Genomic DNA, 26,940 nt, shown 5'->3' on the forward strand with positions numbered 1-26,940 from the left:
AATAAATAAATGAGACGGACTTCAGAAATAGACCTTGCCAGTGTTTGCTAAGGAAGGCAGTGCAAGGGAGGGACTGCCTTCTAGAAATCATCTCAGGGACTGAACCCTTTACTCACTTTGAGCACATTCATAGCACAATTAGGACTTCACTTTGACTGAAAGCTGCCTCATTAAATTTATAAGTAGAATAAGATTCAAATAAGAAACTCGAAGGTGGATTTCAATATTAAGTGTAGTGTCAACTAAAAATGTCGGTAATTATACAGTACCTTAGTTTTTTGTTTGCTTGTTTGGGGGATTTTGTTCATTTGTTTCTTGAGACAGGATCTCCCCCTGTGTAACCCCAGCTGTCCTGGAGCTCACTATGAAGACAAAGTTGACATCGAACACACAGAGATCCAACTGCTCTGCCTCCTGAGTTTTGGGATTAAAGGTGTGTGCCACTATGCCTGGCCCACACACTCACTACCTCTAGACCTGTGATTGCATTACCCATCACATCTTTATTGGTTCTCATTCAAATTTGTACAATTCAGAGTAGCCAATAATGACTTCTCTGCCTTCTAGTAAAATCAGGACATTTGGGTACAAACACCTGAATAAATAGGACTCAGCATCTATGGCAGAGTGCATAGGGTTTGGTGGGGGGAGAGGGGAGGTGTGGATGGGAGGGGGTCTGAAGTCTGGATGTGAGTGAGAAATATTGTATGAAATTTTAAAAGCTCAATAAAATAAATTAAATTAATTTTTTTTAAAAAAAAAAAAAAGCAAAGAAAAATCAGGACCTTCCAAAATGCTGCACCATGTGGCCCAGCCAACAGGCCCCAACCACTGTTGCTCCAATGCTAAAATATTTCTGATCCTTTCTCTTACATACATCCACTTTCTTCCAAGTCTTAAAGTGGACAGAGCAGTTACTGACAATACTGTAAACTTTGTGGGCTCAGGTATAAGGCATGCTGGGGCTCAGCTCAGGGAAAAGAAGACAGAAAAACAGAGCCAAATAGAACAGAAGATGAAAATTCTCCCAGTACTGAGGCTAATCATAGTCAAAGGTAAGGCTCAAAAGGATATGCCAAAGCCAGATTCAAGGAATGCACAAGCTAGGATGGGAGGGTCCACAGAACAAGGCAGGTTGGAGCAACAGTCCTTCAGGGTGGCCATCAAATGCTCTGAGATGATCAGATTTTGAGGAGACCTGGCCCAGCATGGCCTGCTGTCTAGCATGGCCTGCCACCTAGCATGGTCTGCTGCCTAGCTGAGCTCCTCAGGGAAGAAGCACAGCAGAAACTTAACTATTCCAAGCCTCCAGCTACTAGTTGTGCCTCAGGGCAGAGGACTGGTTTGAGGAGAACCAGGGTACCTGGTGAGCAGAGTCAGGTAATAAGGAATTAGCTTGTATAGTCTTTAAGGCAATACTAGCTTACACTGAAGGAACAAAGGATGTTTCCTCTTTTCTCTGGAGTATAGCCAGGCCTTACTACCTAAGTCCCAAGGTTCCCTAAATGCTTTTTTTCAGATTTATTTTCTTTTTAATGATGTGCTTGTGTGTGTGTGTGTGTGTGTGTGTGTGTGTGTGTGTGTGTGTTGATTTATATTTTTTTTATTGATGTGTGTGTGTGTGTGTGTGTGTGTGTGTGTGTGTGTGTGTGTGTGTGTGTGTGCATGTGCATGTGGGTGCTTGCAGGGGCCAGAGTCATTGAATCCCCCTTGATCTGGAGTTATAGATGGTTGTGAGCCACCTGATGTGGATGCTGGGAACTGAACTCAGGTCCTCTGCAGGAGCAGTATTCCCTTGATATCTGAGCCATCTCTCCAGCTCCAATTTTTTAAAAACATTTTTTGTATCTATGTGTATGAATGTGTGCCTGCATGTATGTATGTATACCACATTTGTACTGGTGCCCTTGGAGGCCAGAAGAGAGCTTCAGATCCCCTGAAACCAGAGCTACAGATGGTTGTGAGCCATCATGCAGGCGTTGGGAACCAAACTTGGGTCTTAACTGCTGGGCCATCTCTCCAGCCTCAGACCCCTAAATTCCTAAGGAAGCCTGAGTGGTTGCAATTCACAGCCTTTTGTGATGGGACACCAAATAAGAGGCCGCTTGACTGGAGTGAGCAGCCAGCCAGCCAGGACTTAAGCGGACTTCTGTTTCTCCCTGGATGTCAAGCTGGATTACATAAGAAGGGAAGCATATCTAAAATGGGGAGAGGAGTCAGCATGAGATGAGGACAGAGTTGAAGAGTCCAACTGTGGTTCAGGTGTGAGAGTCCCCACATCCAGTGCAGAGCACTCGACTCAGCAGATCCTTGACAGAAGGCAAAGCAGAGCATCTGAACAGTGAGAGTGTTCAGAGCCTCAGTGAAAGTTCTAGTAGTGGCGTATGTCACAGAAGAAAGAGCACCATGTGCCACACAGGCTCCAAATAAGAAAGGAAAACCCACTGGAACTAAGCCAGCGTCTCTAGTTGTCCTTCATGCCACCCAAGTAAGGGGCAGGAGGCAGACTTCCAAAAATGATCAATCACTTTTGGAGTCTAGGGAACAGCTTAAAGACAGGTTCAATTCAACATTAATTCGTTCACAACCCACTGACTGAGTCTATTTTGTAGCAGGCATCTAACTATGTGCTGAAGATGCAAAGAGGACGATACCATGCATAGATATGGCCCCAGTGAATTAAGAGTCTAATGGCCCTTGGCAGATAGGAATGGACAGGAGGACAAAACATAATAAACAAATAAAAATAAGGAAGAAACAATAAAGAGTCTAAACATGTCACAGAATAACAGAAGTGACTGGCCTTATGATAGTCAAGTTAGGTAGCTGGTTAGATATCAGCAGGCTAGAAGGTCATTGAAGGTCATTGAGCTCCCTTATAATCAGCAGCTTCAGGAACCGAAACCACAGGACTTTGATTACTGATCCAGATCTGAATCATATCTCTGGACTTGGATAGAAACACGATATTCTAAACTGCCCAGAAGATTGTAAGAATATTGCCTAGCTTTCTGGTATAGCACTAAGACACTATCCTCCCATCCTTCAGAGGTCATTCGAGTTGTGCATTATGGGACATGCTTATAATCTCAGCACTGGGGAGTTGGAGGCAGAAGAATTGGGAGCTCAGGTTCACCCTCAGCTACAGAGTGAACTCATGAGACCCTCTCTCAAAAAAAAAGAGAACAATATTTTAATGGTCAATTACTCTTACAGGAAAATGCCCCTCAGGAAGCTTACTGTTCCAGAAACCTTAATAAACAGTGGTGTATAGTCTACCTTAAAAAGCAGTCAGTATAATGGTTTATCTGGCCATTGTCCACTTTTATTCTGTGAGAGCTTGTTCCTTCACGATGGGCTCTCTGACCATTTTATAATCTCAACCTTGACAATGCCTCGTGTTATCCTGTAATAATCTCTGCTTGTCTTCTTTTACACTACACCGTGTCTCATCTACATTTGTTGGGGAATCACAGGACTGAGAAGCCTAGAGGAAGCCACAGTAAGACTCCAGTAACAGTCAGAGAGGGTTTCTAGATGGGGGCGCTACCACACTGAGCCAGGGCGAGAATGATCTCTCCATGAAAGGAGCCCAGAGAAGATGTGTCCAGGGGGCAAACAAACATTCCAAAACCCAAAGGTAAGACGGAGCTTGACAGAGAGTGAAACCTGAGCCAAGGCCAGTGAGGTTAGAGAGCAGCAGAAGGAGGGGACAGTCAGGATCAGATAAAGCTAGGTTTTGTAAGCCACAGTAAGAAGTTTGAAATCTTAAAAGTAAAATTGTGACATGTGTTATGAATTCCATGGTCAAATTCACATCCCTTTACCTTGAAAGATTAGGTAACCACCAGTGAAAACAGACACATATGTCTATAGATGTGATCATTCTGGAAGAAGTAAACAATGGTTCAGGGCCTTTGATGTTCCCAGGGCTCTGTCTGGGGCAAGTTGGCAGCAAAGGCTATAGGTGGGCAGTAAGTACATTTTGTACGGTCCCCTTATCCAGCACTTTCTACGTGCTAAGCACAGTTCTAAACACATTACAAGCACTGTCAAGCCAGTCTCTGAACCATGAAGCAGCCAAGAAAACAGAGTCCATGCTAGAAAGCTCAGGAGAGGGACATTCACACAGAGAACTAATTAGATGGGTCTCGGAATTGCTGAAGCAACAAAAAGAGATAGTGAAGCAATCCAGAATTTAGTAACAGCCCAAAATGGCTACGCTCCCTAGTGCTGGAGTGACTGTCACCTGGGAAAAGGAGACAGGAAGCCAGGAGGTGCCTAGACCAGAGCATCTCCACCCAGGAAGGGGCCTAAGCATAGTACCACTATCCAAAATGAGCCTAGACCATCACCACCCAGTAAGAGGAGCAGACCTTGCCTTTCCCTGTGTCTGCCCTTTTAACATCCATCAGTTTTCCCAGGGGAGCCTGAGGCATCCATGAATTTGCAGGGTCATTCCCTCCAGATACAGTATGGAGAGAAGATCTGATGTCAAAGAGGCAAATGAGGGACTCATCCTTCCCATGAGTTAGGAACTACTCACTCATGCATTTTTCAAAAGGGGAAACTGAGGCACAGGGAAAGTCAGATAGGTCTAGTAAGTACCAGAATCCTTAAGTGAATTCAGATCTATCTGACTCCAGAGTATATCACACAAATACTGTCTGTTGTTCCCCCTGCTCAGGTGTGGAACCTAGTAACTAGGGCTGGGACACCACGTCCTAAACCTGAGAAAACAGATCTTTCCATGAAACCCAACTGCCTGGCGGAGCACAGGGCTCTGTTACTCAGATGGGGTTGGCTGAGGAGCTGGACTGTTGATTGGGAGATGGGAGTACATACACCCAACCCAAGTCTTTCTAGAAGAATGTCTGTGAGCTCTGTAGAGCCAGATAGCCTGTTTCTACTCATATCTATCAGTTCTTAATGCACAAGCAAGTTCTTCACCCTCACTGACCCCCGATGCATTCATGTGGAATATTGATTTGCTAATGTTTGCTTACTGATTGGATTATTTTGAGATTAAAATGAATAATTATACAAAACAACTAGTATAGTGCCTGCCACAGGTAAGACTTCCTAAATGGGAGCTATTATAATTCTTGTTGATATTTGCAATGGACATAACCATAGTTCTTTGACAACCCTCCTCTCAAAAGAGCTAGGGTATAAGAACTTGTGCTTGGAAAACACTTCTTACGGAGTTCTTGGGGACATAAATCAGAATGCTGTTTTTAAATTACCATTCTTTCTTGGAAAATATTGCATAAGATGTTTGGTGAAACTAAAACACTGGCAGGAATGATGGGGAAACCAAGCATCTTGTATTCTAGAGGGATGCTAATAGAGTACATTCAGAGAAACTTTTCTACTCCCATAGCCTGATGTGAGACTATGAAGTATCAATGGCTTGTGGAGTAAGTTCAAGCTAGGTGTAAGGAACAAGGCCTTTCCTTGACCTGATAGCCCAAAGCCCCTTGTATTGCTTCTCTTGACATCTTCTGCTGGTTCAAGGCTTTCCTTCCTTCCTATCCCATACTATCTGCTTAGCAGACCAGGAACTTAAGCATCATTCTGGCATTCTTCCCATATCCAATCCAGCATGAAATCCCAGCAACTATACCTTCTAAGTTGCTCAGAACTCATTATCCACTTATCTCTGTCTCTTCCTACACTAGCCTAACCCAAACCACCATTATCCTCCCTGGAAGGCATATGCTCACTGCGGGGACTCCCCATGTCTAGTTCTGTCACTTTCCACCCCTTGAAGCATTGCCTCCACATATTAACCAGAACAAACATTTGAATGTGTAACACAAGCCACAAACCATGTCAAACACCCATCTCTTAGCCCCACTCCAACTGATTAAAATCTATTCAATTATGCCTTCCCCACTAACATCTTAAATACAGCCTCTACTGTCTGGCAAAGTTTACTTTTACCAAACTCCCTACCCTCATTTTCTTCTTATCTTTTCTCTCTCTGAATTTTGCCACCCTGGCCTCCTTTCAGTTCTTCAAGAAAGAGATAGATCTGCACTTCCCTTGAATATACCACTTCCTCTCCTTGCAGTGCACCCCCCATACCTCACTTCTCTCTAGTTCACTTTCTAATGAAACTTAAATCTCAAAACCATTCTTGGCTTCTCCCGTTCCCTCTCTCCCATGTTCTTGGCTTAAAAGAGTACTTTGTTTAAAAAACAGATATTCAATATCTATTGTCAAATGTCTAATTCCAAGACATGACTCACTATGTAACAAAGGAAATAGGAATGACTCTTACAGTTGTCAACATGCCTAGGCAGAGAGCCCTCTAGGGCTAGAAGTATTCAAGGGGAGATATGTAAATCACAGAGTTCGGATGTGTCCCAGCTTCACAAAAAGGTAGGCATTGGGTTTCTTCTCTGCCTCCTACCCTTTCCCCACCCCCACCAACATCCTGGGTCAGAATTGACAGAGCACTGTAAGTGCAAGAGAGAAGAGGGGCCCAGATCCCTAGACATGATCAACCACACAGGTGAGGGAGTAGTCACCATGGATTAGAATGTCACAGTCATGAACAAAGGCCAAGATGAAGATGTGAGGAAAACACACATCTGCAGAATACTCAAGGAAGGACTTGGCAGATAGTTTGAAGGGAAAACAAGAAATGGCTGGAGACAGCCTTATCTTTTTTAAAACATATTTTATTTTCTATTTTTATTGTATGTGTATGAGTATATTGCCTGCATGTATGTAAGTGCACCTGTGTCATGCAAAGCCCTCAGAGACCGAAAGAGGGCATTGGATCCCCTGGAACTGGAGTAACAGATGGTTGTTAACTGCCATGTGGGTTTTGGGAATTGAACCCCGGTCCTCTAGAAGAACAGCAAGTTTCTTAACTACTGAGCCATCTCTCTAGCCCCAAGAGACAGTCTTACCTTTGTCCTCTCTCAAACTCAGTCTTTGTCAAAAGGAAGAATTTTCATAAGAAGGGGAATAGAACTTCTTTGCATTTTTTTCTTTTTCTAATGAGTTCAATGTAAAGTAGGACCTTATTAAGTTTAATTGGGAAGATCAAACTAAATTCAATCAAGGCATTTTTTATAGTATACTTCTGAAGAAATTTAGTATTATTACCTCCAAGGATGCAGAAAAATTCAAGGATTTTCTTTTGGAAAATGTTTTCACTTGGGCAGTGGAAACATACTCTATACATCTGTCTTTAGCTTTTAACTTACAGATCTCTCAAAAGAAATGTAAGGAATTACTCATCAGCGAAATTACTTGATATGAAGGAAAACTTGAATATAAAATCGAAACACAACTGCATGTGGTTTTAACCAAATCTATCTCATCTATCAATTGCTTTCATGTTACAAAAATTGTCTCCAACACAGATGTGAGGTATTGGGGAATGGGTTTTCCATTATCCAAGATCATGGGATGCAAGCAGGGTGTGATTCCCTCTTAGTTCCTCTTGCCACACTACTAGTTGGATGGATTGTGGAGCTAACCCATCACTTAGGGAGGATAATGTTTCCATCCCATTGTACATTCATTTCTGCTGGTGAAGAACGTGTCCCATTTATCAGTAACACTATTGTTACTGTTTCCAGAGGCTCTTTCTGCTCCAGCACTCCTGTGTCATCTCCATAAGCCAATAGATGCATGTAAATTATATACAAGAGTTGTAGAATTCCTAGTACCCACTTTAGTCAATGGGTCTGCTAAATAAATGTTAATTCCTGTATTGTTGGCTTTTCTTAGGTTATTTATAAGTGAAGTCCTTAAAGTAATCCACCTAAGTTTCTAGGTCATTTGTTCATTAACTATTGAATAAATATAGACTAATAGTGAATGATTATCTAAAGTCACACCAATTGATCAAATCCTGGAATGAATGGAATGCTAACCTCCCAGAGATAAGATTTACTTGACTTTCAGCTCTTTAGAGTTGTGACATGCCTGTGTACACAGTGTGAATATTTAATAGTGATGATAGTAACATAAACAAACTTACATAAGTTAACTGTTTAACCTTATTATTTAACCAGAGTCACTCACAAACAAATTATAATTAAGCAGAACTGACAACCGGCTCACTTCAACATATGACTGGTAGACTTCCTTATTTCCAAACTATAGTGACACATACATGTATCCTGCTATTAATTAGGCATGTGTTTTAGGATTGCAGAAAGGTATGGCTGCTGTTCAGACATGTCTAAAAGTGTAATTATTCTAAACCCATTCTTATAGCTGGACCAACTGCACTATCCACATTTGTGAAGGAATGTTGAATGTAAATTCAATTTATGTTTTTTTTTTAAGTCTTTCTCCCCTGCCTCCTCCATTTTCCTCATCTGTAAAACAAAGCTCATAATAATACTTATTTTTATATTGTGGCAAGGGTTAAGAGTTAAAATATGTCATGCACTTGAGAGGCAGGAGAATTGCTGAGAGTTTGAAGCCAGCCTGGGCTATAAACAAGATGTTGCCATCAAAAACCCAAGGTGGGGAATGGCATATAAGTCACTCGAGACAGTCGCTGGTGCATAATGGGTACTATGGGGGTGCCTTTTAGAAGACTGGGCATTTGGTCCTGATCAGTACCATTTGCTTTCAGAGATCATAACTAATAAAGGGAGTGCTTTAGAGCCATGGGGTTCTCCGGCTTCAACCCCAGCACATTTTCCCTTTCCAGTTATAAACTTGGAGGCTTTTCTTTGTTATACTACTGACAGAGTTGGTAAACCTGTAGAGCAGTCATTCACAAGTGTGATATCAAAGTAAAGAATATAGATCTAAAGGAATTTCAGAGCTTTCCCCAGGAAAACTGAAAATGATAACTGTTTGCATTCCTTCTCAGCCAGTTCTTGATCTTCTCCAAAGTCATTCATGGGCCCCAGATTCAAGAATCTGTGTTACCATGGAAAAGAGTATGGAGATTCCTCAAAAAAATTTAAAAGTAGAACTACTGTATGATCCACCACACTTGTGGTTGCATATCCAAAGGAAATGAAATTCATGTGTTGAAGACACATCTGCAATTCTGTGTCTGCTGCAACATCATCCACAATAGCCAAATATACCTAAATATTCACCGATGGGTGAATGGATACACACACACACACACACACACACACACACACACACACGATAGTATTCAGCCTTAAGGGGGATAAAAAGGAAATTCCATTATTTTTTAAGGCATGGGCAAACCTGGAATGTATTATACTAAGTGAAATGAGCCACACACTGAAAATTGAATACTGCATACTCACTTTTATGCTGAATGTAAAAGTGCCGCACTCACAGAAGCAGAGAGAGGGATGGTAGTTACCCAGGGTTGGGGAGGAGGCAAGCAACGGGAGGTATTGGTCAAAAGTTATGTGTTTCTATCGGATAGGAAAAGTGAATTTTGGTGGTATAATGTACAACATAGTGACTGTAGTCAAGAATAATATAGTATATATTTGAAAAGTGCTAAAGAGTAGATTTTTAAATATTCTCACCACCAAAAAATACTAAGTGCCTGCATGTGATGTGGATTCCTAGAATCCCAGTACTCAGAGGGTCAGATCAGGAGAATCAGGAGTTCAAGGCCAGTCTCAGCTAGAGAGTGAATTTGAGGCCAGCCTGGGCTACCTAAGGTCCTGTCACAAAACAAAACCAAAAAAGACATAAGTAAGCTAAGTATGGGAGGCTAAGAGGTACTCTCTTAAAACATGTATTTGAGTGTGTGTGTGTGTGTGTGTGTGTGTGTTTGAGAGAGAGAGAGAGAGAGAGAGAGAGAGAGATGCTGAAAGGGGCTTGTATATGTATAGGTCAGACAAATAGTCTACCACTAGCCTACATCCCAGTCTGATTTCTACCATGGTTTGAATACAACATGTCTCATGCGGGAACTTAATCAGTTAAGTCACATGAACAGTAATAAGAGAGAGGAAATGTAACCCAAGTGTGATACTTAGAGTTGGGGCCTTTGGGAAGTGAATAGGATTTGATAAAAGCAATGAAAAAAAAAAAAAAATCCCATGCTTGGATCCAGATAGAACTTGGCAAGGATCACAGACACACATGGGCTCCTTGTTTCTTGCTATGTGACTCCTTTGCAACACAGGACTCTGATAGCAAGAAGGCTGTCACCATCTGTGGCCTCTGACCTTGCACCTCCAGAACTGTGGGCTATATAGCCATCTTTATAAATTTAGCCTGCCTTTGCTATAGTGACAAAAAGCTGTATAATACACATATCAATAAAGGTTGGTTTTGAGAATGATGAAGATGATGGAGGAGGATAAGAGTCATCCAAAGTAGCCTGGGATAGGGGTTATGATTTAAATGTGACATGTTCCCCATATGCGCATGTGTTTGAACACTTGCTTCCTAGCTGGTGGTGCTTTTAGAGAGGTTTTGGACTTCTAGGACATAGGCCCTAGCTGGTAGATGTCGGCTACTGGAGTGGACCTGTGGTTTTATAGCCCAGCCTCATTCCAGTCCTGAGAGTTCTACTTCCTGATCCACTGTTATGTGAAGATGATGGAGGAGGAGAGTGGAGGGGGGTAGCTCCTGCCACCTTCGACTGAGCTGATGTGCCTTCCCCACCATGATCGATGGCACCTTCTGAAATTGTGAGCCTAAATAAACCCACTTTCTCTTAACTTGCTTCTGTCAAGCGTTTTCTTGGCAACAAGAAAAGTAGTTAATACTGTATTTGAACTAATAATATATTGTCATCTCTAGGCAGAGTATGCAGGCAAGCTTTTGCAACTGTGGCTACTACACGGCTATTATTAGCAATTGTGGAGACAGTTTGGGTAACTAATGGTATCTGAGGCTTTCTTTTAAGCCACAAACAGGTAAAATATTATCAGGAGGGCCTTTCACGCCTGTTCGGTGATTTGGACAGAAAAGAAATGGTAATTGTGGGAACCAGCACTATGAATCCTGAGTGACTCTAGGGACAAAATGCTTATCTGGTGGTCTTATGTTGCTGGAAATTTATTAGAGGCTTTGAGATTACATTAACTGATAGGCACCTTAAGTGCTCAGCCTGCAAAAGCTTTAAAAGCTCTTGATAAGGAACAATTTCAAAGAAGTAATGATACTAGCCAGATTTGTCAGGTGAGTTAGGGACACTGTAAGGAGAAAAGTCCCAGGAGGTGGCTGAACTCAATGGGGTGCTGTGATGGTTTTCACAAGCAAGAGATGCCACATGAGGCCCCCTACTGATCCCTTGTACCAATGCTGATCAATGCAGGAGCAAAGAAAACTATACTACCTCCAACAAAGACACAGAGGAGGCCACAGGCTGGATTCCGCTTCTGCACCCACCTCTGTCTCCGATAGCCCTGATTCTGAGCTGCACACACTCTCAAGGGCACAAGCTCTAGCCTGCTTTTACCCCTATGCAAAGCTCCACTCCTACCATCTACCACTCTCTCCTCCCTCAGTGCCACAGGCCCCAAACCCATCTCTCTCTTCCTGGACCATTCTAAGCTCATCCCTAGCTTAGGGCCTCTGTGTCTCTGGTTCCTCCTGCCAGGAACATTCCTTCTCCAGATATTTGTGTGGCTGACTCATTCTTCATTTTAGCTCTTAGCTCCTTTAGCAATTTTCTGTCCCCAGCTGTGCCACTTCCTTCTGTATTCCATTTTATTTATAGGACTTATCACTATCTGAAATTAACCTGTTGTTTACTTTTCCTGAGCATCATCTATTCTGTCCACAACAGAATAGGAGCTTGGTTAGAGAAGACTATGAATAAACATTTGCTGGGCAGAAGAACAAATGGTCATCTCGATACACATTTGCTTGATATGGTGCGAATGACCATCATAGCTGCCATTTACTGAGCATTACTTTGTGCCAGACATGGATTTGTAGATTTTTATAAATATAATCTCACTAAGTCCTCCCAGCAACCCTCCAAGATAGGTACTTATTTACCATCCCCATGGAGCAGATGAGATTTCATAGAAAGGTTATACAATTTTCCCAGTGCCACAGCTAATAAGAAACTAAGACCCCGTTTGAACTCACGAGTGATAGACACCAACACACATCCTCTAAGTTAAGAGTCAGTACATTTTTTTCTTTTCTGCAAAGAGCCACATAGTAAATATTTTGGGCTTTGTTGTCCATATGGTTTCTGTGACAACTACTCAACACTGCTGTGTGAAAGGGGCCACAGGCAATACATATGTAAATCAATGGGGCTGTGTGCCAGCACAACTTTATTTGCCAAGCAGGTGGTGGGCAGGATTTGACCCAGGGGCCACCATTGACCAATCCCTCTTTAAGTTTTTATGTTATAGTAGAAAGAGATTAAAATGAGAAGGGACAAAGAGGCTTTGGAGGTGGCTCAGAGGGTAAAGTGCTTGCCACATATGTATGATAAACTGCGTTTGACCCCAGCACCCATGTGAGAAGCTGGGTACAGCAGCATATGCTTGTAATCCTAGTATTGGGAAGGTGGAGACAGGATGATCCTTGAGACTTGCCAGTCAGACACTCTAGCTGATTTGGTGAGCTCAAGGTCTAGCAAAAAATACTGTGGAAAGTGAAAAAGCAAGACATCTGATGTCAACATTTGGCTTACACATGTCTCCACACACATATGCACACATGCACCTGCAACACATACATGAACATATATACATATATATATATATATGAACACATACACATGGAAAATGAAGAGTGCGTGGGGTGAAGAAAAAGCATTAAGCATGTGCTCTATGTAAGGTGAGCCTCTTCACATAAGGAAGACAGTAGGCATCTGATAGGAATAGGACAGGGCTGACCCTGAAGCTCCTGGCTGTAGCAAAACCTTCGTCTAGGATCACAGTAGAGATTAACTCAATTTACTCCATTTTGACCAAGGTTTCATTCGTTGTAATTGGACATGATTTCACATGCCAACACCCTCGAACACCTGTCATAAATTCCTCTCAAGCAGACCCAATGCGTGGAGTCTATGCTAAATACTGTCTCTCCCAGCTATTGAGCCTGCTCACTTCAGTCTTTCTCAAGTAGGCAAACTTATGAGGGATTGACCATAGGTGAAAGGCAGAGTGAGGGCCACAGCTCTGAGCCAAGCCAGAGGAATCTCTTGTTATCTTATCGAGAAGGTTAGTATTTGTGTGCAGTTGTTCAGTAGTTCAGAGTGTCTCTCAATCCTGGGTATCAGTATTAAAGCAAAAGATCAGTTCACCAGTCCCTTGGGTCTGGACTGAACTTTGAGAAGTTGAGAGAGCAAGGGACAAAGGAGATGTTTTATACTGCTGGCTGTGCATAAGCAACACGAGAGTTGACTGGACCTTAAAGGACCTGTCCCCCTTGGGCACTCTGCTTTGAGACAGTGGATTTAATGTATGAGATTATATGTGTGAATCTATAGGGTGTATGTAACATGCAGAAAAGGAGTGGGAAGTGCTGGAGGAGGGTGTGTTATATACATGTGACAAATACACATATGTATGGTATATGCATGTGTGTGGTATGTATAGTGTGTATGTGGTATGTGTGGTGTGTATGTGTGATGTATATATGTGATGTTTGTATGGGATGTATGATGTTTATGTGATATATATGTGGTATATGTAGTGTGTATTATAATATATAGCATGTATGGATTACATATGGTATGTGTCATCTATATGTGTGTAGAATGTATCTATGATGTATATGCAATATGTGTATATGGTATGTGTGGTCTATATATGTGATGCATATGTGGTATACGTATGTGGCATGTGTGTGGTATAGATGTTTGATGTTTATGTGATATGTATGTGTGTATGTGTGTGTGGTATAGATGTGTGATACTTATGTGATGTGTGTATATGTGTGTGTGTGTGTGTGTGTGTGTGTGTGTGTGAGATGTGTGATGTGTAATACTTAATCTCCCCTTCATGCTAAGATGGAGAATCAGTAATTCTCTTCCCTGGGGTCTTTCTATGCTTAGACATTTAGAGAAAACATTAATTTTCCTTACCCTGAAGAAAGCATCCCACTAGCAACAGCTACCAAGAGAGATTCTCTGCAAACTGCATTTGGTACTCAGCCCTATTTTATTTGACTTTTGTGACGTTTTCTAAACATGAGCTTCAAATATTTGAGCAAGAAAGCCTCAGCACAGAAACTGCCTATGCCTAGAGAGATGTCACCTTCCCACCTCTGCAGTCAACCAGCACTCAGGGCCTGGGCAACCTTTCTAACTGTTCCTTTTCCAAGTTCCTTTCCTTATCAGGAATGAGTCAGTCTCATACTTTTCCATCCACCCAAACTCATGGTGCTTTTAGTTGTGTGCCACTTCCTATCTCTATCACTGCTGATAGCTGCTATTTAAGATGGTACATATGATGACTATGGACTTTATTGGCGGTATCTACCATGTGCTCTCTGTGTGTAATATTATTTAATACAACTGCCCAACGAGGGATGAACTTTTTGGCTATAGGCTTCTCAGATCTGGGGACAGCTGAGGTTCTGGAAAGAGACATGAGTTTCTCAAGACAACACAAGAAGTAGTTTGCAAAACTAGGGTTAGATTTAGAATCTATTTTGATAAGAATTACAAAATTCTCCAGGGCATGGAGAGATGGTTCAGTGGTTAAGAGCACTGGCTGCTCTTGGAGAGAACCCAGGTTCAATTCCCAGCACTCACATGGTGGCCAATAACTGTCCATAACTCCAGTTCCAGGGGAATTTGACACCCTCTTCTGACCTCCATGGGCATTGCAGGATGTGGGTGCATTTACATACATGCAGGCAATACACTCATAGACATAAAAATTTTTTAAAAATGGAATATCAAAAAAGAATTGCAATCTTCAGAAGCCCTGTCAGGGATTGACTGGAGAGGAAAACACAGTCTCAAACTCCCCCACCCTGAAGTCTTTCTCACTCAGTCATCAAGCCTCTCTCCACACTAGGTTTCCAAACACCAGGATGTTTTTTACAGAGGAGCTGGCGTGGCAGCTGCCATCATGTTCAAGGCATGATCTCTGCCTCGGTGACACTGAGAACCCAGGAAAAGTGGTCACACTCCTAGGGCAATTGGTACCCAGGAGGAAGAGTGCTGGTGGCACCCATAGGAGTGCTCTTGCTCTCGGTCCCTAGTCACTAGCTTACATAAGCAAGCAATGAAACAGTGGCATCTGCAAGTCTCTGCATCAAATAGAATCTTTTTTCTTTGAAAGAAAGAAGCATCTCCTTCTAGGATGACCCAGGTCAACAATCTGGTGACACAACCCCCACCCCAAGGCTCATGGAATTGCAGAAGAGGGGGAAGAAAGAGCATAAGAGCCAGAGGATGAGGAGGAGTGCTGTGAAGTGCTGTGGACCAGATAAGGCTGTTGCACGATGAAATCACAGGAGCTATACTTAGCTGTACAAGATCAGGCCAGTAAAAAAATTCCAGCACAGAATAAGGAGGGGACCCCTAACTGAGGAACTATTAGAAATTAATGGTTCTCGGGGAGGGAGAGTCACTTTCTTCGTGGGGTGGCCACTGATTGGTTGCCCATGTCCCAGAGGATGACCATGCACATATGGGCAGCATTAACTGGATTCAGTGGGTTATAAGAAATTAAAAGGACATGAAGCTTGGAGGGAGATATGTTGGGTGGATTAGAGGGGTTGGAGGGAAGGAAATGAGTAGATATAATCAAGATACATTGTATACTTGATAAGAAGTTAGAACTTCATATATATATATATATATATATATATGACTCTTGCTTTGGTCATATACCTGGTTGATGGTAAAGTCACAGTAAGAACACCCACTGGAGAGTTCCACGGTGCTCTAGCCAGAGCTTCAAGGAGCTGAGCAGCCAAGGGAACACTATTCCAAGAGGGATGAGTTCAGTGGGAAAAGTTGTGCTGATGAAGGAATCCAAGGAATCCAAGGAATCCAAGGAATCCAAGGAAACCAAACGCAATTACATAAGTTTAAGCAGACAGCAGCTATTGCTCTCCAATCTGAACCAGCCCTTAAATAAGTGGCCAGGGAAGGTTCTAGAAGATAGAAGCCCAATACTAAGAACATCTATTACTCACCTACAGACATGGCTGCTTCCTGCGCCTCATTTTTTTTCACCCCTTCCTTTTCTCAGGTTTCAGACCAACCACAGTAATGAAGTTGAAGAAAACTTTTCATAGCCAAATGGGCAAGTTAAAATAGTAGCAGTTGTGGGTCACATAGGACAAGGAAGAAACTGCCAGAAACTAAGTCTCTGTAAAATAGATTAGTCAGTTGCATCATCATTATCCCCAACAACCATTTTTTGGTGTGGTGCATGTCAAGAGATGTGCTGAGTTTTGAGGAAGAAACATGGACAGACAGAGACAGGATGGCATCCATTGATAACAAATATAAGGCATGTCATTAACCTCAATAAGGTTTTAGTTCAAGTGTACTTTTTTCCTGTGTAATTGCTACTGCAAAGCCAACCTTGCAAACACGGCTATAACAAAGCCCACCTTACAAATGCATATCTAAACTAAGTGAGACCTGCTTATGTAAAACAATTTCTAAGATGGAAATGTCCAAACACAGACAAGAACTTGGATATTACTTAGATTTTTGGAATTTGACTCGCCTGATATGTGTTTTCTCTTCTCCATCAAGCACTGAGGGGGACGGCCAGTGCTCTGGATCATACAGAATATATTCGGATAGCCAAATGCATTCTGACACCTCCTGTACCTGGAGCAGAGCCTATGACCCCAAGAATACCAACTTCAGCAGGTGGTCAGAGAACCCTACCTCGCAGCCACACTGGGCCAGGATACTGGCAGCTTTTGCAACAGTCTCTAAACAGCACATGAGTGGAAGCTGACGACCTGGGTTAGCACGACTCTGAAGATCAACTTTTATCTTGAAACACCAATGAAAAATTAAATAGCCTGATAACACTGTGTGCTAATGGCTTTTATTTCCATTGATACTACTGTCTGAGATAGATAATTCCTTTTTAGATTTTCATGACTTTGGCCCAGAAATCAGAAACCTCGGGCATTAGACACACAGGATCTTGAGACACCATGAGCACAGTAGATTCTTTTTAAGGATTTGACTTTCACTGCTAGCTAAGTATCTTAGAAAGTGATGAAATGTGACTATCTCATCCCAGCCACTCTGTTACAATCAGGGAAATCAGAAACTAGGAAATATGTCCCAAGGACTCCTGCTTCGTTTGGACATGGGTGTTGGCCTCAATGATAAATGGTTTGTTGAACAGTACTTCCCAGGTTCTGAGATAGTATGATATGGGAAACAAAGGAAGACTAGATTCTTAATTCTGCCCAGCCACTATATTAAACTAAACATAAATTATCAATGGACAAGCATCATCATTCAATGAAAGAAAGATGCTTTATCATCCCAACAAACACTCTTGGGAAGGGAAGCCCCTTACATTGACTATGTATAGTTTTAAAATTTTGCAGGGATGGAGAGATGACTCAGAGGTTAAGAGCACTGGCTGTTATTGCAGAGGGCCCAGGTTCCATTCCTAGCACCCGTATGGCAACTAACAGCTGTCAGTAACTCCAGTACCAGGGGATCCAACACCCTCTTCTGACCTCTGCGGGTGTTATAGGACACAGACCCACTTATATGCACGCAGGCGATACACTCATAAAATAAAAATAATAAACATTTTTAATTGTTTTTCCATTTTTAGGAGTAGGGATGCTGGGAAGCTAGTTGGCAATAAAATTATTTGCCATGCAATCATAAGGACCTGAGTTCAATGCCCAGCACCTTCATAAAAAGCCTAGCTTGGTAGTGCATACTTGTAATCTCAGCTCTGGGGAGGCAGACACAGGTGGATGCCCGGAGCTCACTGTCCAGCCAGTCCAGCCTAAATTGGCAAATCTCAGGTCCTAGTGAGAGACTGTGTCTCAAAAACAAGATCAATAACACCTGAGGAGCAACATCTGAGGTTGACCTTTGGTCTTCACCGGCACATGCTTTCACACATGCACATACACCTGCACATAGCCTATACACATACAACACACACATAATTTGCAATGTTATCCTTATTTTCATGCTGGACTGGAAAAAAAAACTGCAATCTTTGTAGTTCCAGGAGTGTTAAGGAGCCACTAGAGGTGACTGGAGAAAAAGCTTTGAGGTCCAGCTAAATGAGAAGATATTCCATGACAAAGACCAGAAGGGAAGAGGGAGGCAGACTGGGCGACAGGACTGTCCTGTGAATGCTCTGCCCTGCTCCACAGTCACACCTTCCACTCCGCAATGTCACACTCAGTTGCCTGTTGATCTCCTGTCCCCTCCATTAGGCTGTGAGCTCCTTGAGAGCAGCAACTCTGCCTTGTTGCTGAGTCCCTGGGCTAATTAGAAGTAGGGCAGGAATGGTGGCCCTGGGAGGGAGCACTAAAGGAGCAAAGTACCAAGGACACACAGTGATTCTCAGATCCATGGGATCTGAGCAACAGAGGGGCACTTTCTCTATTACCTAAGAGTGCTTGCTGGTATTCGAGTGCCCTTATCCTATCCAGCAGACTCATCCTGAGCATCAGGGCACTGGATAATTAAATGCACCCCAAAGGGAACTTGCTGGGATTAAGATTGCTACGAGGTGCCTGGGGACCTGTGAGCAAAATCTCAGCTACTCTTCAGAGTCCCTGTGGAGGCCCAGATAGGAGCAGTGCAGGGGAGGAGTAAGGATCCAGCCTACTGCTGCTGCCTGGTTCCCTAGTTTTCATTGCCAAGTCTAAAGTTCTCATGTTCCCAGGCCTTGTTTCTCTGAGTTGCTTTCTGGAATGAACTCAAAAAACAAAGTGTTATCAACAGCTCTCAAGAGTTCCCATCCACAGGAACCATCTCTTTGCTGGAGAGAAAATCTAGAGGGAAATGGATGTCCTGGCCTTGCAGGACTCAGGTGGAATGCTTGCTGTTTGTTGTTGCTCCTGTTGTTATTGCTTTGGCTGCCCTGGTTTCTGGCAGGACTCTAGATGCCCAATACATAGTCACATTCCAGCTCTGGGTGGAGACAAAGCAAAGCTTCCTAATCAAGCTAGTGAAGCAGGAAGATGGATAGGGAAGTTAGGAACTGCCTGACACCGCTGTGAGGATCCCAGGAGCTGTGATGGGGAGCTTTCATTAGCACACCCAGCATGACACCCTGGAGCCTCCTTCCACATCTGAAATGCTGCTAGGACCTCACTGATGTGGGGTTGGCAGGTTCTGGGAAGGGAAGGTTGACCTTCCCATTGCCAGGGTTCTGCTCATTCTCCTTCTGAGTGGAGGAGGAGGGTGGAGGTTGCCTTGGGGTATCATCTGCTATTCCAACTTTCTTCGGCAATGCTCTTGGTGGAATGTTTCTTTGCATAGCATCTCTGTTTCTTTTCAACATCTGACCCTCTGACTCCCTCATTCAATAAGGATTTTTAAATCCAGAAGTCAAGTGCAAAGAGGTCTGTGCCTTGAAATCTCAGTCTGGTTCCATCTTCCCAGTAATTGTTTCCTTGGGGGAATCTTTGGCTATAATACTTATTACCCCCCACAGGAGGCCCCTCTGCACTCTATGCCTAGAAAGCAATGGGCAGGGATTGGTTATTGGAAGGCAGAAGTGAACCCCCAGATAAGGAAGAAGAGCTGGAGAAAGAGTTGAGATGCTGCCAGAAACCACAGGAAAGGTGGGAGGCAGTTAAAGAGATTGGCATCACCTTTGGATCAGGAGCCCGAGGCAGATAGTCTCCCTTCATTACTCTGCAGACTTAACCTTCCAGCCACCTCCCCAGCATCTGGCTTTGTCTGGAAAAAATGCTAACCAGCTTTTACAAGTGCTGTCCCTAATGCCCTGGCCTGAGAGTCCACAAAAGACCAAGAACGGGAACATGGTACTCCTGGAACACCAAGTGGGCAGCTTGAGAAGCGTGCATGGGCAATCAAGGATCGCACTGGGCACCCACTCCCAAATCCTTAGCTCCAGGCTCATCCAGACTTCTCTTCTCAGAACTTCACAGCTGAGAACAGCACCCTGGGTGGATTTTCACCTGGGCTGCACCTGTGGGATTTGGGGTAAATGGACACAGAAATGCTACACCAGCTGCGGGGACCTCTGAGACCCCAGGGACATGCTGGAGAGGGGCTTTCAGGAGATGGGTGGACTAGTTTCTCCTCCTGGGCCAGCCTCTCTCCTTCAGCAGAGGCAGGAGGCAGAAAAACACCAGAGAGGGAGTCACATGATGCTTTCCCACCCTGTGCTTTGATCATGTACAAAAGCATCTTGGATGCCAGCGCAGGCAACTTAATCTTAGGAACCACTGCATCCAGGTTTTCCCTCTTTTTCTCAAACTCTGAGCCCCAAAGTGACCAGCCCCTTGGCCCACACTGAGGCCCTGATTCATTTTAGGTGAAGAAGGGTACTAGGGGTCCAAATACTCTTGGTTTCACCAAAGAGCCTTTCCTTGACTGGCTCCCACTCCCTTCTAAATCAGGTTCTTTGTTCTCTTCACGGAAGCAACTGACCTATTTATTTGTGAGCTGCTTTTAATGCGCTGGTGCCCCATACAATGGAGCTTCCACAAGAGCAAGAGGTTTTATCTACCTCCCTCTCCACTTTGTTCCTTGCGCAGCACACACAATAGATCTGTCACAGAATCTCTATTCTCAAAGTCACTCCAAGAGGGAAGTATTGCACCCATTCTACAGATGAAGAAACTAAGATTTGGGTCTTTTCAATACCCAGGGGAGCTTCAGTTACATGTCTAAACTTCCAAACTCTACTAGATTCTAATAAGACTAACACAGAAAGGAGAGCCCATTAAACTGAGGCCCTTTGCTTGGAATCACGTGACCCTGGGAATGGAGGAGAGGGAGAATGGTCCCTTTAAAACTGAGGACAGTTCAGAGGGGGTGTCTCCAGGTATCAGTGTGGATCTACAAACATCTAGGGCAGGTACTAGATCTGCAGCCCAAAGAAGAAAGGGGAGGTTGAGAACCTTCCACAGAGGAGCCTCCAATGACAGGGGAGGCAGACAGGGTAGCATTATCTGTCTGACAGGAATGTTAGGGGAACAAATCAGCAGGTGCAGTAAGCTCAAAGCCAAGGGTCCAAGGAAAGGACCTGTCAGATGTCAAAGCCCCAGGCAGGGTCTAGACCTGCCAGATGTGGAGTCCCAGCTCTAGCTCTTAACAGTTTGAGCAAATCCCTCTGAAGCTAAGGATGGTGCTAAATCCTCTATCTCTTCAGGGGATGAGATTCACCACAACAAAACACAGAGCCTTAGACAATGAACATTCCCACGATACTAGCTTCCTCCAAGGCCAGATGTGAAGCCTCCCTCAGTCTGTAGGAGGGTGGGCCCATGAGTGGGTAAAGCAGTCTATGGAAGCAGGCTGATGGGGAAGTTAGATACTGACACATGTTGGAGCTGGGACCCCAAAGCATCTCAGTTGGAGGGCTGCACTATTTCACTACCACATTCTCATAGGCAAGCTCGCAACCCTACATAGAGTTCAGCATCTCAGAGACGTGAACAGGTCCAATGGAGTATGTGGAAGACTTGTTACCTCCTACCATTCACCTGCTGTCACTCATGCACTGTTCACCGACTGGCTCTGCCCCACCATGGCACTGTGGAGTAAAAACACAGACTCCGAAGTCTCCATTTTCCTTTATTTCCAGTTTGTTCACCTGCCTAATGGGCTGACACCCTGGTCCCCAGCTTGTCTTGGGGATTGAGTTCGTCAATGTAAAGCACTTAGAAGAGTGAGCAGACAGGAGGCACGTCATCAATGTGAGACATTCTGACCAGTCTGAGTACTGCATGTCAGTACTCAGAACTGCAGTGCTCCAGGCACAGGCTAGCATGTCAGGCCTGCCCTCTGTACCCATGGAGCTATCAGTCTAGCACAGGCAATGGGTCGAAACTAGCAGTCACAAGACAGCATGGAGCGGTCCAGTAAGAGAAGTTCAATAGCTCCTGAATCCTTGCAGAAGGAGTAGATATACTCAGAGAAAAAACAACCTAGTCTTTTAACTTGACCAGACCCAAGGGCAAGAGAGAAGTGAGGATGCTTTAAACAGAAAGGATTAAATATGACAGGATATGTCTATGATGGGTGCATAGAACTCAAACATCATCCACATGGTAAGATAGAGATGGAAAAGGGTAAAGGAGAGTGTCAAAGAGTCAAGCAGGACCCAGACCAGCCAGGTCATGGGGAAGAGAGGATGTCCCCCAAACAGGAGAGGAGAATCAGGTCAGAAGGTTAAACCCTTGCAGTGGTTTACCCTCTACCTCTCAGCACATCCCTTAAAATCATGAATGGGAACAGGAGTCACTCTAATGAATCTCATACCTTTTGCTCTGGGACTCCTAGGAAAGTCAATGGGGCCCCAACAAAGGAAGCTCCTTGGGAACCCACAGAGTAGGGAGCAAGAAGGAGAGACTTCCATCTCTAGAGAACCACATGGAACAGAGTTATGATCTTCTCCCACCACAGACAACAAAGTAGAGATAATCTAGATCCAAACATTTGAGAGTTGAGAAGACAGGAAGAGACTTGGGAATAAAGACAGTGACCACGAAAAGTTATCGGTGTGGTTATTGTATTCCTTGACCTGCAGCATCATTAATGTGCATGAAACAATCAGTTTTAAGAAAACCAAAGTACCATAAAAGAATGCTTTCCATCTCAAGCACTACACTAAAATTGGTTCCTTTGTTTGGACATCGTATCCTTCCCTCCTCAGCCACCTCCAAGCCTGACCTAAAAACTGGGTTTTCATTTGCCTTTCATCTTCATCCCGGCTGGTTAAATCTTGCCGGCTCAACTCAGGGCCCAGTTCTCATCTGTAGGAGAAAGTCCTCCCACCTAAGCTCAGAAAACACTGCTGGGCTGGAATTATAGTGAGATGGGAACAGACAGGACACATCAAACACAGATCTCAGGCAAAGTGGAAAACAAACTTGGACACAAAGTGATTGCTAGTCTCTGCTCATTTTTTTTTTTTAATTATTTTAAGGTCAGGCATGTTGGTACACATCTTTGATCCCAACACTTAGGAGGCAGAGGAAGGTGGCTCTCTGTGAGACTGGGGCCAGCCTGGTCTACATAGTGAATTCCTGGCCAGCTGGGGCTACAGGGAAACCCTGAATAAAAAAATTGTTTTTAAATTATTATGCAATGTTCTGTTCTCTGTTGCCAGAACATGGATACAACGAATGGATTCTTATCATGTAGCAGAGCTTTTGAAGGCTGTGTCCCAATAGCAAATTAAATTTAATGGCGTTTTAAGCAAAAGCAATTGGCTTTTTCCCTGAGCCAGGGTAATAGATTATGTGAATGTCCAAAGAATAGCTAGACCTCAAGAAAGTGCAAACAAACAAATTCAGAGGCCAGAGTCAGACTACAAACACTCCCTACACTCGAGCCAAGCTGCAAACAACTCTTGCCCAAGCCAGAGCTCACGTTGCTTTTCCGTAGAATTCCATGACTTCCAGTTCTCTTTTCCTAGACTTGCCTCTTCTACCTGCACCTGCCTGACTTGTGCCCCACTCATTTTCCTACTCATTCTGTCCCCATGTCCAATGCCATCACATTCTTCTAACCCGACCCTCCCCCACCCCCCACACACTCCCAATTGCTCAAATACCTGTATTCTTGGCTTGTGCTGCTTGAAGAATTATTTCCACTAGGCTGATTATCAAGGTTGGTCCAGACTCTGAAGAAGAAGGCTCCAGGCCATGGGTGATTTAAAAGCTCCTCTGGGTGCCTGCCTATTTGTGTGGTCCAAGGCCGGAGGCCTTTGGGTGCTCTGTAGTAACCTCAGAAAAGCCACCCCCTAGCAGGAGCAAGCGCCCCCAGGATGGTTTTGCAACAGCAAAGGAGGAGGAGGAGGAAGACTCTTTCATCAAATAATAACCAGCTGGAGATAAGGCTGCTAGGCTGAGCTTAGCTAGCCAATCACAAGCTTCCTTCTGAGCACAAGGACAGGCAGATCCAGTCTTCTGGAGCGAGTTTCAGGGCTTGTTATAATTTAATGATGCAGTGTGTGGGGGTGTCTTCTTGGCTTTGCCTGGTGGGGATTTTCTAACTGGGGAGTGAAGCTCTGAGCTCAATAGCCCCATTCTCTGCAGGGGTGGCTGCAGCCGAGCATCTCGAGGGCTCACGTCACGTGGACCTCTAGGCTCCAGGCCTGGCTGTCTCTACTTAGCCAAGAATTCTTTCTCACTGCCTCCTGGAAGCTGGGAAACCAGGCTTGAGTGGGGCCGAGCAATGCCGGGGTCAGCAGGGGGTGAGCACGTTTGACAGCGGGTAGCAGGTCCATGTCAGTGCCACCAATGGAGTCAGGGACACCCTGGGGACTCGCTCTCACATGCTAGCAATGGTTTCTGAACCATCTCTTCTTTCCTGACTTTCCTACTGGTGATGACTGGGCCTCTCTACTTCTTCAGCCTTTCCGTCACCCTTTCTTTCCCAGGCTATCATTTCTCTTTCAGGCTAGATGTATGATAAAGAGGACAGGTTCTGGGGGCTGGTTGGTCTGGAGGTACATAATGGCCCTGCATCCTGCCATTCCTGTGACCTGACTGAGCTGTCGCAGAGGCTAAATGCAGGGGAACGTCCCAGCCCCCAAGAGATATAAACAAACCCTTCACTAATATTGATATGTTAGAGCTCAACGCTGAAAGGTTCTTAAGGAAGACCCCTTTGTGATGTGACTCGCCATTCATTCAAAAGTATCTGTTTTTCTATATTAGAGATTATGTCCATCATTGGAGGCATCAAGTTGAAGCAAAGCTGGTGTGGCTCTCCACTCTCATGACACATATCACAGGAGGAAAAGAGTTCATTAAGAAAGGTGCCCTAGCAGAAGGGAGCCAATGGCAGCAGCCACTGAGGGGGCTTGTCATGAAGGGTAGGCCTGAGTAAAGAGAACAAAGAAAACAATTTCACAGTGGTGACAGGAAGTAAACAAAGTCAGAAGGTAAAACCAACCTTCACATTATTCCAGGGAACTCCCTACAAAGAAAAAAATATATCAAAATTTTATATTTATATGTATGTGTGTGTGTGTGTGTGTGTGTGTGTGTGTGTGTGTGTGTGTGTATGGATGCATGGGCACATGTGTGTAGAGAATAGAGTTCCTCTTCAGATGTCTTCCTCAGTCAGTTACACCTTGATTTATTTTTGTATGTATTTGTTCCATTGTTTTGTCTTGTTGTGAGACAAGAGCGGCCAATTTAGCTGTGCTAACTGAACAGCAAGTCCCAGGGATTTCCTGTCTCCACCTCCCCAGCAAGCCCGCACCATCATGCTTGGCTTTTTTATGTGTGTTCTGGGAATTAAACTCACATCCTTATGTTTACCGATTTTACCAACTACCCAGCCCAAATTTGGTTTGCGTGTGTGTGTATGTGTGTGTGTGTGTGTGTGTGTGTATGTGTGTGTGTGTATGTGTGTGTGTGTAGAGGTATATGCATGTATGCATGTGTGTGTACATGAGAGGAAGTATGTGTGACTCTGTATGTATGTGTGGAGGAGGGAGGTCAATTTCAGTGTTTTCCTCTATCAAAATCTCCAACTTGTTTTTTGAGCTAGGGTATCTCACTGAAAATGGAGCTCACCATTTAAGCTAGACTGCCTGGCCAGCAAATTGGTCCCAAGAGCTGACCGTCCCTGTCACCACCCCCCCAAACTAGGATGATAGAGGCACATCACCACACCTGACTTGTAGGGACTAGAGATATGAACCTGGGTCCTCATGTTTGTATAGCAAGCACTCTGCCCACTGAACCATCTTCACAGCCCCCCTATGCCCAGACTTGTGTCTTGAAAGTATACATCTCTCTCTCTACATGTATATGTAAAAAACTTCATCAGAATTAATTCATATACCTTGTAATATGCCCATTTACAGTGTATATTTCAATGATTTCTAGTGTATTCATTGAGCTGTGCAGCCATCAACAGAATGAGTTTTAGAATATTTCTAAAAAGAATATTAAGAAGAACAGGATGAGGGAGGTAGTGGTGGATGAATATGACCAAAACACATTGTATAAATATGTGAAAATTTCAAAGAATAAATTAAAATATTATCAAAAATAAATAAAAAAGAACTGAGGTATAGCTCAGTGACAGCACTTGCCTGGCATGCACAGGCCCTGGATTCCAGCCTCAGAGTGAAAAACAGGTTATTAAAGACACCTGTTTTCATTCATACACACTTCCCTTTCACCTCTGTTCTTCATGCCCCCCAGGAACCCCTATCCTTCTCTAAGGAACCCCTAATCTACTTGGAGTCTTATAGCAGGCATTTTTACCATGGTTATCATAAATATGTGACCCCTGTGACTGATTTCTATCACTTGGCATGATGTTGCCTAAGTTCCCTTCTTCCTTTTTGGCTGGTGAAAAATATCCTATTATATTTGTATATCCAAATTTCTTACCCACGATTGGACATTTGCCTGCTTGAGAATGTTTTGCCACTATGAATGATAACAGTGGGAATATTCATGGATAAATGTGTGCTTTTACGTACAAATTCACAGAGAACAAAGGATAGCAGTGTGAGAGCCAGCCACTACAGGGCACCGCAGCAGCCGAGTCTGGCCTTGGCACAAGAGCTCACAGCACATAAAGCCTAATCATGTGTTCAATCCCCACCCCTCACCTTTCCACCCGTTGCCATCCATGGCAAGAGGAAAAGAAAAGAATTCGCTTTCTTGCATTTTCAAGATACGGCCATGGGAAGTCAGGAAGTTTGAGTGATTTGTTCAAACCTGCTTATACCAGGAGCTGAACTCAGAAGTGAGACCCTAATTCCTCCTATTCCAGCTCACCACACAAACATCTCCTTATTCTTCCATATATTCAGCCAGGGCTTTCTGAATGTTTAGTTTAAGGTGGAAAAAAATGAAAGAACTTTATAAGGGGTGGGGAGCAGCAAATAC

General features: G+C 43.8%; 1 protein-coding gene across 3 annotated transcripts in view; it reads right to left on the reverse strand.

The window, feature by feature from the left end:
- Window positions 1-23,901, reverse strand: part of Gpam (glycerol-3-phosphate acyltransferase, mitochondrial) — a 63,108-nt gene extending 39,207 nt beyond the window's left edge. For all 3 annotated transcript variants that reach the window (XM_008830162.3, XM_008830159.3, XM_029562091.1), the window contains exon 1: window positions 23,634-23,901. The gene's annotated coding sequence lies outside the window, so the exon portion shown is untranslated. The remainder of the gene's footprint in view (window positions 1-23,633) is intronic.
- Window positions 23,902-26,940: the final 3,039 nt, after the last annotated feature.

This window comes from Nannospalax galili, unplaced genomic scaffold (assembly GCF_000622305.1).
Source record: "Nannospalax galili isolate Female #2095 unplaced genomic scaffold, S.galili_v1.0 scaffold974, whole genome shotgun sequence".
NCBI classification, from domain to species: domain Eukaryota; kingdom Metazoa; phylum Chordata; class Mammalia; order Rodentia; family Spalacidae; genus Nannospalax; species Nannospalax galili.